The 19,609-nt window shown below is 42.2% G+C and overlaps 1 protein-coding gene across 1 annotated transcript in view; it reads left to right on the top strand.

The window, feature by feature from the left end:
• tspan9a (tetraspanin 9a) overlaps window positions 1-19,609 on the top strand; it is a 159,460-nt gene that overhangs the window by 27,069 nt on the left and 112,782 nt on the right. Inside the window, exon 3 of the mRNA XM_069705307.1 lies at window positions 16,853-16,918. The gene's annotated coding sequence lies outside the window, so the exon portion shown is untranslated. The remainder of the gene's footprint in view (window positions 1-16,852; window positions 16,919-19,609) is intronic.

Below are 19,609 nucleotides of genomic sequence, written 5' to 3'. Positions count from 1 at the left end.
ATCGTTTATCTTCACAATTTTACTTTAATTACTTTGCTGAAGACCTAGTAGCATAGGATATAATTTCCATTTGCGGTTCTTATCACATAAAGCTGGCATCTGAACATTCAAACATGTATAATTTCCTGCAATTAACTGCAGGAAAAATACCATATAAAACATCTGCCCATGGTATTCTCAAGTTCTTTGAGCCAGTTGCCTTTGTGTTTATATGCTAATAAGTGGAAACTGCTCCTCTTTGTGATTGATCATCTACAAGGCATTGTTTCACTAACTAGTGTTTATAATTGCAGGTTTATGGTATAGCTGTACTATCTGAAATGGTTCCTGAATACCAAGTCTGCCCATCTGTGCAGTTTGTCAGAACTGGCACAAATGATTCAGCCATTCAAAGTGGATAGTGCTTAAAGCAATAAAAACTAATTCAGCGTTGGCCAAATGTTCCTCACTTATCTCGTGTTGAAAGAGCTAAGGATACAGACTTTGAAATGATTGGAGATTTAGATGAAATACTGTGCATGTTCTTATTTGTCTTTGGCGTGGGTGAGTATTTGCCTCATTGGCCTGCATCTTAATTTCAAGTCTTTCTGACAGCCCTGAACAATAGCAGAGCCTGGCTAATTCATTCATTTAAATATTGGCAAATTCTTCTTGGAAGCAAGTCGTTGCGATTTGGCTTTAAGAAGTAATACACGGCCATGGTTGTTTTGCCATTTTTTTGTCCTGTAATCCTGTTTTATGATGAACATATGATGCAAACACTTGGCATTTTTTTAACCCCCAAATTCACAACGAACACTATTTGGCCGATGATTGACAGTAAATCAAGTTGCTGGATGGTTTTACTGTGAATCTATAAAAATTGTTTCTGTCTTTCTCGCTGCCTTTAGAGGGAAGGAATGCAGAAAATCTTTCAAAAAATGTTTTCTTACTATTTGGCTGCTTTAATGATCCACAACAAAAATAAAAGTTCTGCCCTCGAGAAATAAATGTCACTCCTACAATATATCTCATGATGCCTTCTTCAGAGTTTGACCCATTTGACATAAATAAACAACGAGTTGAGTGAAAAGCATTCCAGATTATTATAATTATATTTGGCGACAGTCACATTGCAGGTACAACCAGTCAGGTTAAGTCGGGGACATTATGTTTTGCAGAGAACATTGGACCTTTTTGGTTTGTCCAAAACATCTGACGCACTTCAGATGTGTTGTTATTGTAAGTCGCTTTGGATAAAAGCGTCAGCTAAATGAAATGTAATGTAAAATGTAATGTTATTAATTTTGACACCAAACAATTCAAGGCTGATTTCTAACTGTCGCTCATGGGAATTGTTGGGTTCTATTCTATAGTATTGTAAGGTTCAGTTGTAAGGACCTTACTATGTAATGTAATCTGAGATTAATTATGTTGTGACTTGGCACAACATGAATAGAAATGAATTGAATATAATTTTCTCCCTTATGCGAGTGCTTTTAGGAACAGACATGCAAATTGCACTGACAGGTTAAATATATATGATTATTACTGTGAACATTTGAGCAGAATGATGTTTTAGATTTTCTGTTATGTAAGGCCTTTGGGTAGATGTTTTGAGGCTTTTAGCATTTTTCCTTATTTAGCATTCCTCATGCTCATCAACATTGGTCTTTTTCATTCAATTTTGAATCTTTTATGCATCTGTTTCCCTCAAGGAAGTGACATCTTTAGTAACAGTACTTGTAACTCTGGATTTTAAGGTCTGCTCCAAATGTATTTGATCAGGACAGGTATGATTTGTTTATGTAACATCATTGTAGTATTATATGATGTAATTGTCGTGTTTGCTTTTGTGTTAAAAAGTCAGAGTCAACCAAGTTTTCATTAGTTGTTTATTGCAGGAAAAACCCCAAAAATGTAAAAGACCTCAAGCTGTGCCTTTGTCAGATACATTATAAATAACTTAAAGATTTATTTGTTACCAGCCGAGACTTTTCTGTATAGAAAGGTGGCCTAGGGTGTAACCTGGGTGAGATGTATGTCCACTGGACCCTCCCTGTGAGAAGTGAGCGACTGTCTGGTGTGAGAAGTAACATTAGCAGCACATAGTCGCAACCACCAGCAGCCATTAAGTTGCTGTTATCAGCCATAACGTGTCTACATAAGCCAAAGTTTCAATTCAATTCAACTCACAACATAAGTCACTGGGGTACTTAAAACGGTAAGATCCTCACAAAACATTCATGGTACGTTATGATGGTGTCTCTGCATCTCCTCATCACTGCAGAGCTTCACTGGACAGTAAAGTCTAGTTACCAAACACACTCACACACACTCACACACACACACACACACACACACACACAAACACAAACACACCGGATGATCCTTTTATTATCTGTCATTGATCTTCAAGTAGTTTAGACATAGTCACTTTTAAGCTACAATACAAAATACTGTGTTGACATAAATAAACAAAATGTTTGGTCTCCTTGCTCATTACCGCTTTGGCCGTTTGTCAAGAACAGGTGTTTGTGTGTGTGCTTGTAAAAAAAATCTTATTTTTAAACCTCATTATTATGGTTTTGTAATTCTCTGCAATGTAGAAAAGTGTTAACAATGTTACTTGTTACATTCTTTGTCAGCCCCAGAACTTTAGACATAGATACATATTATATTTAGATAATTAAATTAATACCATAAACATGTGACAACTACTCAACTATTGGCTTAAACTGAAGAATATTAGTTGACTTGGAGCAGGTCTAGTTGGGGGCAGCCCTACTGGCGGGTCCAGTTGCTTCTGGATCTGAGTAATGCACTTGACATGTGGGGTGCCTGTCTTAGAAACTGATGTCGAAGCCATGATTGCATAGCTCATCACCAGCTGCCCTGTTTCTGCTTTTGTCCGTACAATTACTGCAGAAGAATGGCTAATTCCTTTGATAACTCATTGTCTAGACTGACTCATCCCGACTGTGGATTGTGGGGTGTACAGCACTTGAGCCACAGGTGTGGTCGGCTCTTTTTTTAGACGTCTCCGGCTATCTTCGTTGTCTTGCCACGCAGCGCAACTGGTTGGATCTTGGGTGGTCTTTGATCGATGGGCAGACTGCACCAGACTGTTCATTATTTCAATAAAAGTCAGGCTTTTAATGTTGCCATATAACTGTAAACATGTACACATCAGTGGGAAATGGGCAGTAATTTTAATATTTTAATAGTATTGACAGTCCGGTGAATCTCACACATGAAATACATCAAAATAAACCTACTGTTAGAAGTGACCTTTTATGTACTGACAGGGTTTGTTAGCTTATTTTACTAGAGAAACATTAAGCAAAGTCTGAAAAATTAATCAAATGTGCCCCACAATATAGCTATTGATGGACGCCATCAACATTTCACAAACAATTTAGTCATTTGGGTGTAAGCACTGCTTGCTTTCTGTTTTTAACAAATCACTTGGTCCCCTTTCAATGATGATTGATAAACAACATTGCTGTAACTGAAAGTAACCCAGCGAGAATTTAGAATTTGTTTTTATCAGCTTAGGCATAAGCCTGTTTTACACAGGATGAGGCTTTCCATCCTAACCTCTCTTATTTTTAACCGTTCAGCCCTCAATCTCTGCATGTGCATCAGTGCCAGACGGTAAATTAATATGCATTAAAGCTAAGCGCTCAGGTGTTGAAGAAGGGACCTGGCATTTTGCGGGGAGCGGTGTTGAGAAAGTGGGCTGAGCGATGAGGGGTCGGACCGATCCTGACACTTTGAGTCAGCCTTTATTCAGTGTGCACCTTCTGTCATCATGCACCCTCCACTTCTTTTATCTGTCACGCACAGAATGCCATAACTCGGTTGGTGACAGCCACACACAACAAATAGAGGCCAGTCCCCCTTCTAAATGCACACATGTTCTGTACAGCGTGTACCTTACAATACAATCGCTTACCATCTGGGGCTACTATTGTTTGTCATTTTAATGGATATTCATAATGCTGTGATTTACACTCCGGGGTGTGCGCTGAATTGCCACTCTGGAGATCCTATAATATGTCGCTCCTGGCCAAACCGAGTAGATTTCTTGTCTCCATAAGTCATCTTTGCATCCATTTTTATTTCTTCTCAATATCTCACGACATAAATGTTCCCGAGACTTTCTCCTATTATCAGCATGTAGGATGATGAAGGTGACATTTAGCTGGAGAATGAATCCTTTGTAATGTGTAATCAAACACACTCTCACACATGCACACAAACATGCACATCTGGAGAAAGAATAGTCACCCCGGTCACAGACATATGGTATAATAATGCACAGCCTTGTGGGTTTCTAGATTCCCCTCAGGAGCCCCTGTGGAGCTCGCAGAATCTTGTCACCTAGACACCCACAGGACAGACAATGGCCAGGTGCTAGGGAGATGACGAGGCGCCTAATTCATCCCAACCCCTTGCTGAGCAACACATTGGAATGACAGTGTGTGGTACCAATGTCTTCTTTCTTCCTCTTTCTCTCCATTGCTCTCTCTTTTATATACAAAAGCTTGGTGAAGGGCTAACACGGCACTATCATAATTAGTGGGAAACATTAAAATCAGAGCCGTGAAGGATGTCATTAAAATCATCTGCTCCAAGCCACTGCCGTCTTTCCCGACTCCCACATGCAAAAACGAAGTGCTTCACTCCAGATTTATCATCGCATCTCTGCGATCCCCCACTGTCTGTTTTCTTGGCCTGCTTTCTCTCCGTCTCTCTTGTCTTCCTCCTCCACCGGGGATGAACCGGCAGTAGGGACTGACTCGGGCTCATCAGTCACTCTGTCAATCCTTGAAGGGTGATCAAAGCTGCGGGACACGACCTGTCCCATCCGCAACATGATTTAGCCATAAGAGGGGGAGGATCCAGACGTCGCTGTTCTCCGCTGTGTCTGTCAGTGCACTGATAAATAAGAGTCGCAGAGATGGAAGGCGTTGAGGAAGAAGGCTTGAAATGTGTTGTCTCTGTGGAATTGTCTTTATCCTGTTATACCTTATTGTAAAAGATGGCCAGAGGGAGAGACTGAAAAAAATTAAAAAGGCAGAACAGCTTGTGTGTGGATGTGCCTAAGAACTGGATTTCCCTCAGTTCCAGTGCGACTGCAGAAGTCAATGAATCCAGCTTGTTGCTCGCTGGCTGCCTGCTCAACACTCATCGTCAAATGACGTACTGTAGCTCTGTAGCACCGGACCTTGTACAATTCCAATTTACTGTTATCTACCAAACTTAATGCAGTGACTTCCCCTCTTATCTTCTTGTATCTTCTTCCCCTCTGCCCTGTCCAATGAATCTCAGTGTCTACAGTATGTACTGTATATGTGTACTTTGTTCATTTTTCAATTTAGAAGTGTACCATCAGAAGCCCATATATCCATCCAGTTGTGCCTCCAGTATTAATGTCGCTGCCAAGACACACTTCCTCAAGCTGTATCTCATTTCTGCCCTCACCAACTGCAAACTGAAATAATGCTAGGATCTTTTGAGAGACTTGAAAGAAACAAAACAAACTGTAGCTTCATCTGTATGTGCAATTTTTCAGGCAGACGTTTGTCCCTCTAATACAAACAAACACGGGTACGAATAACAGTGCTGGAAGGAGACGTACCGTGTGTCGTTTCTAAGCAATCAGAGTCTGAATTTATAAGACTGGTTTGTACAGGAAGCCTCTCAGACCCGGGCTAGTCCCTGCGGAAAGTTCAGCAGCTCTGATTGTGTTTCTTTTTGAGAAGGACGACTTAAGAAGTCTGCTCAGAAAACCTTGTGGAGCTGGTGCGTAGTGAAACGCATTATCTGTCAAAGGACTGCGACTCTTGTCTTTTCTCTTTTTTTGCTTCCCAACCACTGCCCTCAATTTTCTCCCTTTCTTTGAGTCAACTTCCCACCTTACTTTTTCCTGATTTGTGCAAGATTTACAATACTTTGCTGTCTCCCCTCAATTTCCTCTCTTAAATTCTTCAGTCTTGTCCACGTGCACTTCCTTTCTCCTGTCACATTATGCTGTCTCTGCTGACACGGTGCAGAGCGGATGCCTAGCACCTGGGGTTGGCAGCGTTTTCTTTACTGATGAAAGGGGAGGAGGGCAAGCGAGAGCGAGCCTTGTGCCTCAGCTGGGAGGGACCAGCGAGGATTTGTGCAGATCCAAACACCTGCAGGGGGCCTTGAAAGCCAAGATGTACACATGCACTCAAAACATTCACAAACATGGGCGGCAGGCGCGAACACACATTGCACACATTGGCATTCCTCTGCATCTGTGCACCACACACAAGGAGGATAGGTAAGATCAGGGGTGCTGTGAGGTGACTAAGAGCCTGGAAATAAAACATTTGGTTTTATTTCAAATTTGGGCGGTGTTTCTGAAACATGAGGAGTTTACTGTGGTGTTTTACTAATTAGAATAAACAAGCAGTTGGATCAGAAAAGTTCAATAAACATTTCATATATTGACGTATTAAGACCAGTTAGTTTGAAACTAAAAGCAGGGTCTCGGTTTTTTTTTTTGTTTTTTTGTTGCATGTGTATGGAAGCCTTTATGTTTCTAAGATGTATAAAGGTTATTTTCTTTGTTTCAGCTAACGGCTAGCACTTGTTGGAAATGTATACATGGTTTCATCCAGCCCTTCCTCCCTCCCTTCCTTCCTCCACCACTTTCTGTGGCTCCCACAAGGGAAATTATGTTACAGCATGCAGCATAATCTACATTAGACAACAGTGAACAATCAAATCAAAGGCAGAATTGCAGATCTTCAGAACAAGACACTGAATATCAACTAAATATATCTTCGATACACACATCAAAAACAGTAATAGTAATAAATAAGAGAAAAAAGGAGCAATAGGAACAGGTGTCCAAAAAAATGCCATTGAATATATGCATGATAAAACAGTATGTACAGATGGTAGGTAGGTAGGTATTTACTTTATTAATCCCCGAGGGGACATTTTTTAAATGGTAGTGTCACAGTGTGTTCACCTGTCACACAGAGTTGAGCTGTTTTACAACGTAATGGGGAATGCTCTTAACCACTCTTTATGACAGTTGAGCTTAATGGGTCTGTTAGAAAATGAGCTTCGGAGTGTTTCATGGAGGCGGTGGGATGGATTGTCCCTGATGGATAACAGTTGGTTCAGCTCCTCACGGACTCAAACATCTCCGGGTTCTGACCAACGATCGTCCCGGGCCTTGCGACTGCGTTTAGCGATTCTTCTGATCGTCTCTGGCACTGATGCTGCTCTGCCCGGTAGGTCACAGCCTGGATGAAGATCTCCAGCATCTTGTTGCCTACATTGAAAGATCTGAGCTTCCTCAGAAAATAAAACTGCCCATCCTCTTCTTGTGCACAGTTTCCTACTGTGTTGGTCCTACAGTTCAATCTTTCTTCAAGTGGACACCCAAGTACATGAGTCTTCAACATGGTGCTTAAGTATTAATAGTATTTTGAAAAAAGAGGCTGAAAGATATATTCTATGTCTGAAAGGAAAACTAGCTGCGTGTTCCTCCTTCTAGTCAATGCTTATTGTCAGTGGGTGACTGTAAAGGTTGTTAAATACAGGCCGCCCTGGAGTTTATTTGCAACTCAAGGTTTTCATCTGCTCAATGACAGAACTACACTCAGGATATAGTCAACACTACTAGTGCTGTTGCAGAACTGTGTTAAATGTCTTTTCCTAGCTACTCTAAGCACATAATCGCCTCTTAACATGTATAGAACATTAAGAGGAGAAAATTGTTGGATCGCTTTCGTCTGCTGTATCTGTGTTTCTGTAGTAGGGCTTTGTCCCCTGCGCTGCAGTGGGATAGGAGTGTATGACTGCCATTTTTGCTAATTATGTTTTCAGAGCACATATTTCATATGCTGCTCACTGTTCCCTGTCTGCACTTATCACAGCCCCCTCCTCTCTGTTCGTTCAGCCCCCGCTTTAATTCTCTAAGACTGTACAACCAGCCTGTCTATTACTTTAATTTAAAACTCTGGAAGAGAAATGAAATAATAGGGGTTTTATCAGCCGTATATCCAGTATGGCATTACTCAGAGCAGACAGACTTCTCTGGAAATTAGCATGACGGGTGCAAGCTGATGATACTACATCTTGTGTCGGACTGGTGCATTTCCTGTCGTTCATTCAGAATCTGGTCATCTATTTTCTCCTTATTTCGTCGCCCTGTCAGGAGAGGTAGCGAATGAAATTCTTCATGTTCAGCAGAGGACGAACAAGATGCGTTATCTTGTCTTTTGGTTTCACATCAAAACTGTTTACGCAATTAGGAAAAAAAACAGCAAGTGAATTGGTTCCTTAAAAAGTATAAAATGTGTCCGAGTCAAATGGAATCAATCATGATTCAATGTTTCAGATTTCTTTGGAATCTCTGGCAGCGTTTGAAGTGTTGAGCTGAGCAGAACAGAGTCTGTGAACTCCAGCAACAGGTGATGATATGCCTTTGTCGATGGTGAGATGGATTTTGTGAGGTCATGGCTGATGACAGTTTACCGCAGTAGCACTGGAGCACTTGCTCGGCCTCCAATCCCCATGTGTGCAGTGATCTCTGCTGAGTGTGTTTCCAAAAATGTTTGTGTGTGTGAGTCAACGAGGTGCACAGCTGCACCCCTCCCTGGCATGAGTGTGTCCTAACAGATGCTGTGGCAGAACTGTGTGCCATTGGGGGAGACAGAAAAATTCTGGCAAAGTGGACACTGCAGATGCCTCTGATTGCATGCTGGATCAGGAAGGAAATTCCTCTCAGACGAGGACAGAGGATCAACAGTTAGAGCCTGCTGGGACAATTTGGCATGGCATCGGCGGCGAATGCAGGCAAAGTGTATCCACATGGACAACCAAGACATGTAGGCACTGACACACGCACACACACACACACTCAAGGGACATCAAACCTGGATCCAATCCAAACCTCTGGCGGTGATTGTACAGGATGACTGCTGTTAATGCCGATATCTACTGGCTGAGGTGATAATCTACCCTCATGGTGCCCCTGAGACTCTAAACCTTCTCTTGTGCATTAGTCACGGTTGGCCAGGACCTCAGGGGATGGGGGGAGGGGGAATTGCTTTACAGAGTACAAAACCGAGAGATTATTTTTTTCAAGCAGGACCTTGGGGTAAGGTTTAGGACTCTCGGATTTGTCCAATGTTCAGGAGCTCTGAAGCCCTGCATCTCCACATGCAGTTAGATGTGCAGATCAGTAGCACCTTTGTTTTAAGGAACCTTCTTGGCAAATACATTATTTCTGACTAATGGGATTACACTTAAAGACTTTTGAGCCGTTATGAATATGATTTGGGCGTGGCAACTGATCAAACCAAGTTGGACCGCGGCTGTTTTTGGGATGGGCATTTCAAGCAAAAGGACTATTCGAAATTCGCACGTAACTATTTGAATATTTGCCCACCTCTCACTGGTGAACTTGTATGCTAGATTTACCTGCAGAGTTTGACTGCACCTCATCTTCATTTATGTTTTAAACAAGTTCCACTCAGAAGTTTTTGATGACTGTAGTCGTCTTTGCATGTTTCTGCTGTTCTCACCGTGACATCTAATCTCAGTCCACGCAGTTTGACCTGCAATTGTCTGGAGACTGGAAGACACTGGATTATGGATTACAACCAGGCACCAGTAAAAACGGGGGAAATAACTAAGAATTATAGACGCATATTTGAATATTTTTTTTTATATTATAACAACAATTTGAATATTCGAAATTGATGTCCCATCCCTAGTATAGATCGGTGTTGACAGTTTATAATAAAGTTGTGCAATGTGTGAAAATTCTAATCTTGAGTCTGTAGATCCAGTTGACATCGTAGACCAATGATGTCACGTGTTGACCAAGGGAGCCATACTGGTGAATAGAAGTGTTGGTTTCATTTTACATAGTTCACTATATTGAATGTGTGTTGCCCATGCCTTTCTACCCAGGATCTCACACACACTCCAAAAATGTCCCCTTTTCTGGCCTGGGCAGTGCAAATGTCACTACATGTAAACAGTGCAACCTGCTTGTTGCCATCCATATTTGTTCTGGTTGAAAAACAGACAACACTTGGCATTCTCGTGAGATTTGCAGGGTTGTCTGCCTCCACAACTCAGTGGTTACTGACCATTGTAAACTTTATTCAGTTATAAGGTTTGTACACCTTCCTGACTGTCAATCGCGTACTCAATGCGAGCAAATTAGAGTAATGGCAAGGTTAGATCTTTTGCTGACAGTAGGTGCCGTAGCTGCAGAGGAGAACTGAATTAAAATCCAATGATCCAATTGCTGAGACAAACGCTGGACGCAAAATTTATTGTGGAACACAATTTTGGGTGCTTTACATTTGGCATTAAATATGTAAAAATAAATGCAAAGCATCTGCCATACCAGCTGACATTGCATTGGCATTTGAAACCGAAGAACTGGCAACGGGATGGCGGTAAAGAAAATAAATCTGTAGCTGTAAACAAGCTGTAGCACCGATGAACAGTTAATATGAGAATTTCCGTCAGCTGCCTGCCAGTTTTCCAGCCTCCCTTGTGGTGATACAGGTCTGCAATCATAATGCATTTGTGTTCTAGTTGGATTTATTCAATAGAACTGGGTGGGAATTTTTTTTTTGCATAATTGATGAGTCACGATTCCTGTGGAATAAGCATATAGTGTATATGCTTTATATCTGGATTACAACATACATGTTTTCCTTACAAATGACTCCACAGAATGAAAGTTATCCAGTTGGACTTATCCTTCAACTGTATATGTCTGTTGAAATAAAAACTTTTTTTTCTATTTCACTTGTTGTCACTCTTGTATCCTTTTTTTTTTTTTTTTTTCATTGCGGTGTTATTTTGCATTCCCTTTCAATCTACATATCTCCTCAAGGTCCATCTGTTTATTTAACTCCCACACATAAACTGATCTCAGGCACTGAGACTATGAAGAATTATCAGAATTAAAACTGCCTGAAAAGAAAAATATTTGTCTTTCTCGGTTTCATTATTCAAAGACACCTAACAAAGTTTTCAGCGTTGACTTCAAATACCCTGAGCCTGACACGTGCAGGGTCTAAATTGGTACGGTGCACCTAATACCGTGTTGCGCTCGTAAAGGCAAAACAAAACCGCAAGCAACAACATCAACGCCCTCTCTGACATTGTCTCAACACAAATATAAAATGACCATCTTCAGAAGACAGTATTGTTGCAGGGCAGATGAGTTGGATCGCACTGCTGCACGCTTTAAGTGTTGCAAAAGAAAAAACAGAAAGCACTTAAGCAGCTATTGCCCTCTTGATGACAAAGCAAAACCATGCTGCAGGGTGTACAGGCCAGCCTTGTTGTTTGGAGAATGTTTTTGGTTTTTTCTCGCCGAATGAGAGGCTAATCATCCATACTCACAGCTAGCCTGCCTGAGGGCTTTTATACAATATCTCCATCTTCTTCTTCTAACTGTCGAGCTCCTTGTGTCACATGCTTCCCAATGACACAGCCATCTGTTGTACATGCGCTGCGTAAGACTGGAGACCTGAAGAGGATTTTGAAGGTCAAGCATCTCTCTCTTACAAACAAAAGGTTATTGTTTGTCTTACGAGGAGAATTTTTACACATAAAGCTGTGAAATGTTTATAACCTACTGTCAACCCAGTTAACCATAAAAAAAAAAATTAAATAAAAAAACTGGTTTTAATTAAATATTTTTTCCAGTCCTTGCTTGGTGTTTTTTGTGGGAGTCTTACAAGACCCAAACCGTTTAATTGGCTTAATTTGATTTGGATCCAGACAGTTTGGCCCTATCCATCTCTGGTCTTCGACTTTTCAAAGGAGCCCACATAAATTCTGCAATGACTCACACACACACACACACACACACACACACACACACACACACACACACACACACACACACACACACACACACACACACACACACACACACACACACACACACACACACACACACACACACACACACACACACACACACTTCAGAGACAGACAAAAAAAAGACCTCATTAATATCTGACCAGCTATATTATGTACGTTTGGGGGTGGCTCGTACTTCAATTTGCCACCCGTTCTGCAGTCATCTCTTTGAAGCGTGTGTGGTAAAGTAGCGTAGCCGTAGTGGTGATGTGCCCACCCATGGCGTTGTGCGTGTTCCAGTGCGAGGGCTTTCACAGATAAGTGATGCTGCGTGAGTTGACAGTCAGTCTGATGGGATGGAGCAGAGCTGTCATAACTCTTCCTCACCGGCACACCATGAACCTTGGCACACAGCCGACCTCCGAGGCCCCAACGGTGACAGCATATGTGGTGTGTACATGTGGGTTCAGCGGTAGACAAGCAACACCACGACACACAGGGAATAAGGAGTGTAAAGTCGATTGTCATCTTAATTGCCTAGGGAAAAAAAGCTGTTCGATTGTGATTCAAGATAAAATAACCATCTGTTGAAGCCGGCGATTGGTGTTTCATTCGTGAAAACTGAGAATGGAACGCTAAATGGAAACAAGTTCATTATTACAATCACGTGTGCAGCCCGGACTCTATTTCCTCTCTATTCTATTTCCAACTGAAGATGTGTTTCTCTTCTACGTAGTTACTGTAGAAAGTAATTGCATGCTTAAAGCTGTCCATTGAATTCTGTCCTCCCTCTCATAATTTAGCTTCTGCAGAAACCTCCGGGCGTGTATCTCATCACTCAGCAATGCCACACGGTTTGGCTCGCTGCCAGTGCCTACAGTAGCTCCCCTTCAGCTCCCCGACTTCACTTCCACACACATCAACCTGCAATCAGAGCTTGGCCAAGCCCCCCACTGTCTTGAATAACACGGCAATTCACTCTGATGAGTACCTGTGCCTTAGTCATGCAGATTTCTGATTAAAGTCGTGTGGTTTCTTTGCAGAGCTGGAAGTACAGTTCAGTAAAGAAAAGTATGGCTGAAATTAAGCCTTTTTCTTAAGCCCAAGATCCCCATGTTCCGTTTTTCATTTTCACATCCCGTGATGCAGGAAGAATTGCGTGTGTGTGTGTGTGTGTGTGTGTGTGTGTGTGTGTGTGTGTGTGTGTGTGTGTGTGTGTGTGTGTGTGTGTGTGTGTGTGCGTTGCTTGGGCGTGCACATTTTATACTCAAGCATTCACGCTGCTTGTGCGCTCCATAGAAAACGATCTGTTTTGACTCCTTCGCAGCATTCCTGGGTTCATGCGTTATGTCCCCTGTGCCCCATCCCGCTGTGACCGATGCCGTGAAAAGGCACAACTGGGCGAAACTGTGGCACGACTACAATGTAAGGAGACGAGGCACTGAGAGCCAGAACTTACTGATGCAGCTGTCGAGGATTTGGAAAGTGAAGTATTCTCTCCTTTAGTGCTGTAGAGCGGGATTAAGCCTGGACAGCATTTACTATGGAGAGGCTTTGGCCTGAGAAAGTTTGTCATGGGCAAAGGAGAGGATATCAGTGAGGGAATGATGGAGAAAAGAGAATTATCTGAACAGACAGAGGGACAGCTGGATACAAACATTATAAAAAGGAAAAAGGAGAGAGAGAAGAATGGGGGAGGTATGCAGGGCCATTTATTAAGATGATGGTCTTTTGGATTACCTTTAGGTATGCAATAACACAGCAGAGTCAGCAGTATAGCAACTGCATTGCATAGTATATTTCTTACCTTCTCACACAGATAGGCATATATGCATGGTCACAAGGCACTGGTGAGACTTGTATCTGAACCCCAAGGCTCCGCCGAAGAACGATCAATAGCCTGTCAACTCCGTAAACGAAGGAGTGATACCTTCATTTTCCCTGGATGTGTTTCGTTCCACGTCTTGTCATTTCAATTTCGCCGTCCCCTACCCAAACTGCACATAGCACCGAGATTAAGCACTGCTGTGTCTCAATGTATGCGTTTGTGCGTGAAACAAAATTGAGTGTGGAAAGGATGGAACGCTTTCTGCAGGATTTTGTTCGTAATCCTTGCGGGCTTTTAAACGTAGGATGGGATGATTCATGGAGGCACAGCAAAAAAAACCTCACCAAAGTAAAAGCCAAAACGGACTGTTTCACTCTCATTTCAAGAAATGCATCCTGGATTTTTGGCATCCCTCTCTAAGGAATTACTGCATAACATCACTGACAGCCATGTCGTCCATTTTTTTCCTGTAATAGATAGCTTTTATGATGACATTTCATCTTGTACAGTCTCACCCACAGCCATGTTACACAGTATGTTTTACCTTCAGGCTTGTCCAAAAGCGCTGCATTTTTTTTTAGCACTAATCTTCCTCAGTCAGAGGAACGCCAGCCACTCTCAGCTGACTCGCCGATGTGTGCCAGCGCTGGCCGTCACTGCCTGTTTCACAGCTGTGTGAGCTCTGTGTACGCCACAGCTGCAGGGCTCCGCTCTCTCCCATGAGACAAACGATACCCCATTACCGCACACAGCACAGCAGCGGCTTCTCAACGCCTCTCCCACTGCTTTCTTATTAAAACAAGGTTATTTGTTTTTCGGGGTCCCCTTTTCAAGGCTACCTATTGTACTTCCAGCCTGAGAGCCTAAAGTGTTCCTCTGAGTTTAGATCTCCATTTCTTGTAGATTCTTGATTTGTCTCAGCCCTGATAGGCGTGCTAAGGTCAGTTTTCCGTTCTCTGTCGGATCTTGAGGAATTGTGTTTGAATGCTAACGTGCAAACACCCACAATGCTGCGAGAAGCCTCTCTGTGTGTCCGCAGTGTCAAACAGGATGTCGTGTATGTCTCACGAGATGACTTTCTATCACGGTGGTGTCTGCAGAGACACACATCTACAGCACATTCACTTGTACACACATGCTCCACATGCTGCATGCAGACATAAACCGTGTAAAGGACTGCAGATGGTAAATATAGCTTGCAGGGAGTGAGTGATCACATCTCAAGCCAAATTACACTCTGTTTATAGCTATAGGAACATTACTAACTTCAGTGTGCGATTCTCAATGACCAGAAACCAACATCTATCTACTGAGCATGACTCAGTGTGGAAATGTTGCTCAAACGTTTTGCCTAATGAATGCTGACAACCATGCTTTTTTCCGTGGCCACTGTTTAGAGTTGGTCGTCCAGTTGGCTGTCCACAGCCCCCCAGGGACCAGGAAGGAGGCAAGCTTGCAATGATGAGGAGTAATGATGTAACATAATTATATTTGTCTTGTTACACAGTGCATCAATGGGGCCCTAATTAATTTAACTCGCTAATGGGAGTAACAAACTGTCTTGTTTTTCCCGGCTGTGTCGTTCTTTGCTCTGTTTTCATTCTGTACAGCAGTTGGCACGTCCTCACTCTATTGATCACTGCTTTTTTTTTTTGTCTCTCTCCCTTCATCTTGTTATCTGTCTGTTTCCTTATCATTTTTCTGTTCTCACCTCCTGCCACAATCACACATAAATGTTATGTTAATTTTCACTCGCTATTCGTCTCTCCTGTTGAGCCTGCCCACCCATTTGCACAGTGCCATTCACTCTCCGTCTGACCTTCGGTCTTTTGACATTGTATCTTTTGATGGAAAAATAAAATCCTGAGAAATGAGAAGCTAATTCTCTGTCTTGTCCTTGCCTTTAAACTTTTTATTTAATGAATGTATTTATAAAGGGAAAATATTCTGTTTAGGTCGGTAGAGTAAGACAATTCTGTCATGGTAAAGTTTACGCCTGACTTGTAGGATACAGTGGATGCCCTCATTGCTCACTATCAATCAAACTGAGAAGACTCAGACATTGTATTTCCATGGACAACGGTCCCCCATCCAAAACCTTCTCCTGTGTATAGATGAACATTTTAGCTCCTCTAAAATCTCAGCCAGCTAAACCTGTAATAGTGTTGGAAATTAAAAACTTATCAAACGACCATCCTTGTAGAGAACATGACATTACCATACAGAAATGATCTTTTTGGCACTAGCAGGGGTCGTTGTCCTTCAGGGAGCTTGGCTGTTACAACAGATAGGGGGGGAACTTTTGCCACCATTCCTCAAAATAAAATGGAAATGAAAATCACGGCCCTGCCCTCGTAAGTCATCCAGTGGGTGGGAAAAAGTGACTTCTCTTGTGCGATATTGAGGCGCTAAATCAGGCTGCAGGCACCTCCTGCTCCTCTCATCTGAAGATGCTCCTGGAGAACCATCATTCATGCTGGAGAGCAAGCGCTTTGATATTCTGTGTACCTTGCTTTGGCTCTGCAGCTCTGTGTGCCGGTGTGGTTTTTTGGTTTTTTTTTTTGTATGCCTGCGTGTGTTTGATCTCGAGTAGTGTGCTTGACAAAGACACCGTTAAAAGGTAACTAGAATTCAATATGCACACTGCTACATGTGTGTGAAACGGATGGACGCATTAGCTTCTGAGCCTTGCCCGCTCACCTTGACATGTTTACGTGTTTGTGCCTTGACGCTGCATTCTGCTGCACCTTGCAAGGTCACCCTCGAAGGGGCTTTATTGTCTTGAGTGAGGCTCAGACCGCTGGCCCGCTATTCTCTAAAATAAGAGACACAATTGTGCTGCTGAGTAACCTGCTGTAAACACAATCTGCCTCAGGTTGTGCTGCGGACACTCTTCAAATTTGAATAACAACTCCAGGCTGGTTGGATACAAGTTTTTTATTCATGTTTTATTGTTTGAATAAGCTTGTTTCCTTAGGACATTATAATTCATGGGATTGGGTGAAGTGGAGGTAATACACGCTTGTAGGAGAACGCTTACTGTTTTATTGAGTCAATAAATGAAAGGGAACGTTTTTAAAAAAAGAAACATGATATTTCAAATAACACGAGGCCAAAAACTGACAGACTCGCTGTTTGTTTTTACAGACTTTTGACCTGGTCAGCCTGCTGCGCGGAGAGTCTCTCCTCCTACTTCTTACCCTACAAGGAAAGGTAAGCTTTCTGGTTTCACCTGCCAAACTCCTCTTCCATCTGCTTTGACAATCTGTTGACATCGCAGCAAAATGATACTGAGTCTCTAATTTCCCAAGAGGATTTGATAGCACTCCTCCTCCAAAATCTCCTGTGCATTGTTCTGTTTATGCAACAAGCCCCACTTGGATGGAAAAGCACTTTAACGCACATTAATTCAACCATTCCTCTAATTTCATCCCACACACCGTTACACTTGGAATTGATCTGCACGTTTAGTTGATGAGGATACAGATGTATCAACTTGGCTAATCTTGTCCAGACGACAGTGGAAATTGATAGATATGAGGGTGAATCCCTCTTTTCAAAAGTGAAGGGACCACACTGATGTGCAGAACACCCTCCTTCACGGTACCCCTGCTTCAAAGAGAAGCGCGGCTTAAAGGGGCTAACTAAAATTAGCCGGGCAACAGATAACCTGTGCCTTGAGATCAAAGTGGAGCTGAACTGTCAGGCTCTTCGACGGCGCCTGTGGTGGCAGAGCCCGAGAAGGAGGAATGTAGAGCGAGGGAGACACAGAGATGGGCAGAGAGTGAGGGAGGCTGCAATGCTATTCATGCGAGGGGATGAGTGTTCAGGAGGCCCTGTATCGAGTGTAATGTTCCATGGCAGGAGATTATTCATGGGGGTTTTGGATTGAAGGGTCAAGGTTTTATGTGTGGCACATCGCGCTCTCCCCCAAACACTGCAGCTCCGTCACCTAGAAATGCAAGCATCCTGCTCGGGGCTTTACATTCAGCAGGGTGTGTGATCACGAATGTTTATATGTTTGTGAGCATATTCATGGGAGATAGCTTCTTACCAGTATAATACTGTGCTGTGTCAGACAATTTCTGGAAGAGTTTCCATTGAAGTTTCCATTGAAGTCACTTCAAGATCAGGCTTCTTTAAGGATTAACAAAAACTTATTCTGCTGGTCTGTTAGGTCCTGCCTGCCATTTAAACATTGTCATTGAACTGGCATTGTCTTAGTTGAGCTGATCGAGTTTGCATTGACACAAACTAGTGTCAGAAGCTTTCCAACATTTGGCAATTACTTTAAGCTATTCCATTAACTCGTACTTTTATGTTTTTCCATTACTTTCAAACTGTTTCTCACTTGCTAACAGGTTTTTATTCACCTCCTTTTGCAACATGCTGTTCATTCGTAACAGCTGATTCAATGTGTGAAGATTTTTTTTTTTTTTAATTACTTGAGCTCACTAAATTGTCTTTGTACGAAAAGTAAAAGTAGTCACACCTCTTCCCCTTTCAGATTGTACACATTTGACGGGTGCTGCTGAATGGGGTAATTCATACCAATTAATTGTTATATTTGTTGATCATATATGTTTTATATATAAAAGATGAATCTACATAGTAACTGTAATTGTAGCTGCCAGATATTTCTAGTGGTCCAAGCTTCCAGCTTCCCATTTGAATGGTTTTAACTAGACATTATTATGGCCCGAGCACCGATGGTGCGAAAGCCCAATTGTCATTCAAGCGATTATTATTCTCGTTCCTTTTTTTTTTGTCCGCAAAGAACTGCATTTTTGGAGGCTTTATCATATACCAAAACTCATGAAAGTTGGTACACTGTCCCGGCGAAAAATTTTGTATTCTAGTGCAGTCGCGAGTGGGCGTGGCCGAATGTCTGGAGGGCGAGGTTACGCCGCACGGTTCAAGGGGAGTGAGTCCCTCTAAGGCAAATCCCTGTAAGGGTAAGCCACATGGTTCACGGGGGCTAAATCCCCCTAAGGCGAGTCCCTCTAAGGATAAGCTACATGGTTCACAGAGTGCTCACAGTCTCAGGTTTCGTGTTCGCGTTGTACATGCAGTCATACTGACACCAAACTAAAGGTCAACAACAATACAAAAACCCTAATACAAAATACAAATCCCATTAATACATTTTAATGCTATAGTATGACTTTTTTTTTTCATATTTCGGATGACATGACACAGTAGCGCAGTGGTTAGAGCAGTTGCCTCAGTGAGAAGTAACTGGGTTCGATCGCCACTTGAGGCATACATGTCAGTTCAGAAAAAGGTCATACTCCAAAAAGTGATAAAAAAGAAGTATTTTTTTGTATATAGTATATTGTATATTGTATATATAGCATGGCCAGGGCGATGCGGCTAAGTTTGATGTTTCGCCGTGACGCAGGAAGTTGATGTTTAAGGTCAAACGATGCTCCAAACCTCACGAAACTTTGCACATGCGTCAGGCACCAACTTTCATGAGTCTTTGAAGATGTTAAAGCCGCCAAAAAAAGCCAATTTATTTTTAAGCAGAATAAGGAACGAGATCCAGAAATAAATAAAAACTGCAAGCAGGAATATGCGGACCCTCGCGTGCTGCACGTCGGGGAGCCGCATATCACTGCTTGCAGTTTTAATTCATTAAATCCATTTTATGATTAAGTGTGTTTCTCTGTGAAGGGTCAATATATTGTTAATTGTGCCATCTTGTTTCTGATTTCTTGCTTTAATTGAGCATATTGGCAACAGATTACAGACACTTGTTCAAGCAACATTTTTTTTATTAAATTAATAGACTAAACTGCTAAAGCATAGAAATGGGATAAGGCCAATTTTATATCATTCTTAACCTTAACCAAGACTTCTATCGTGAACGAAGGATTGTTAGAAATTATTTTTAGGATAATT

This window comes from Brachyistius frenatus, unplaced genomic scaffold (genome assembly GCF_029030835.1).
Source record: "Brachyistius frenatus isolate BFR_SWC_R1_liver_20210118 unplaced genomic scaffold, ASM2903083v1 Contig_55, whole genome shotgun sequence".
NCBI classification, from domain to species: Eukaryota; Metazoa; Chordata; class Actinopteri; family Embiotocidae; genus Brachyistius; species Brachyistius frenatus.
This window is presented reverse-complemented; position numbering and strand designations above follow the sequence as displayed.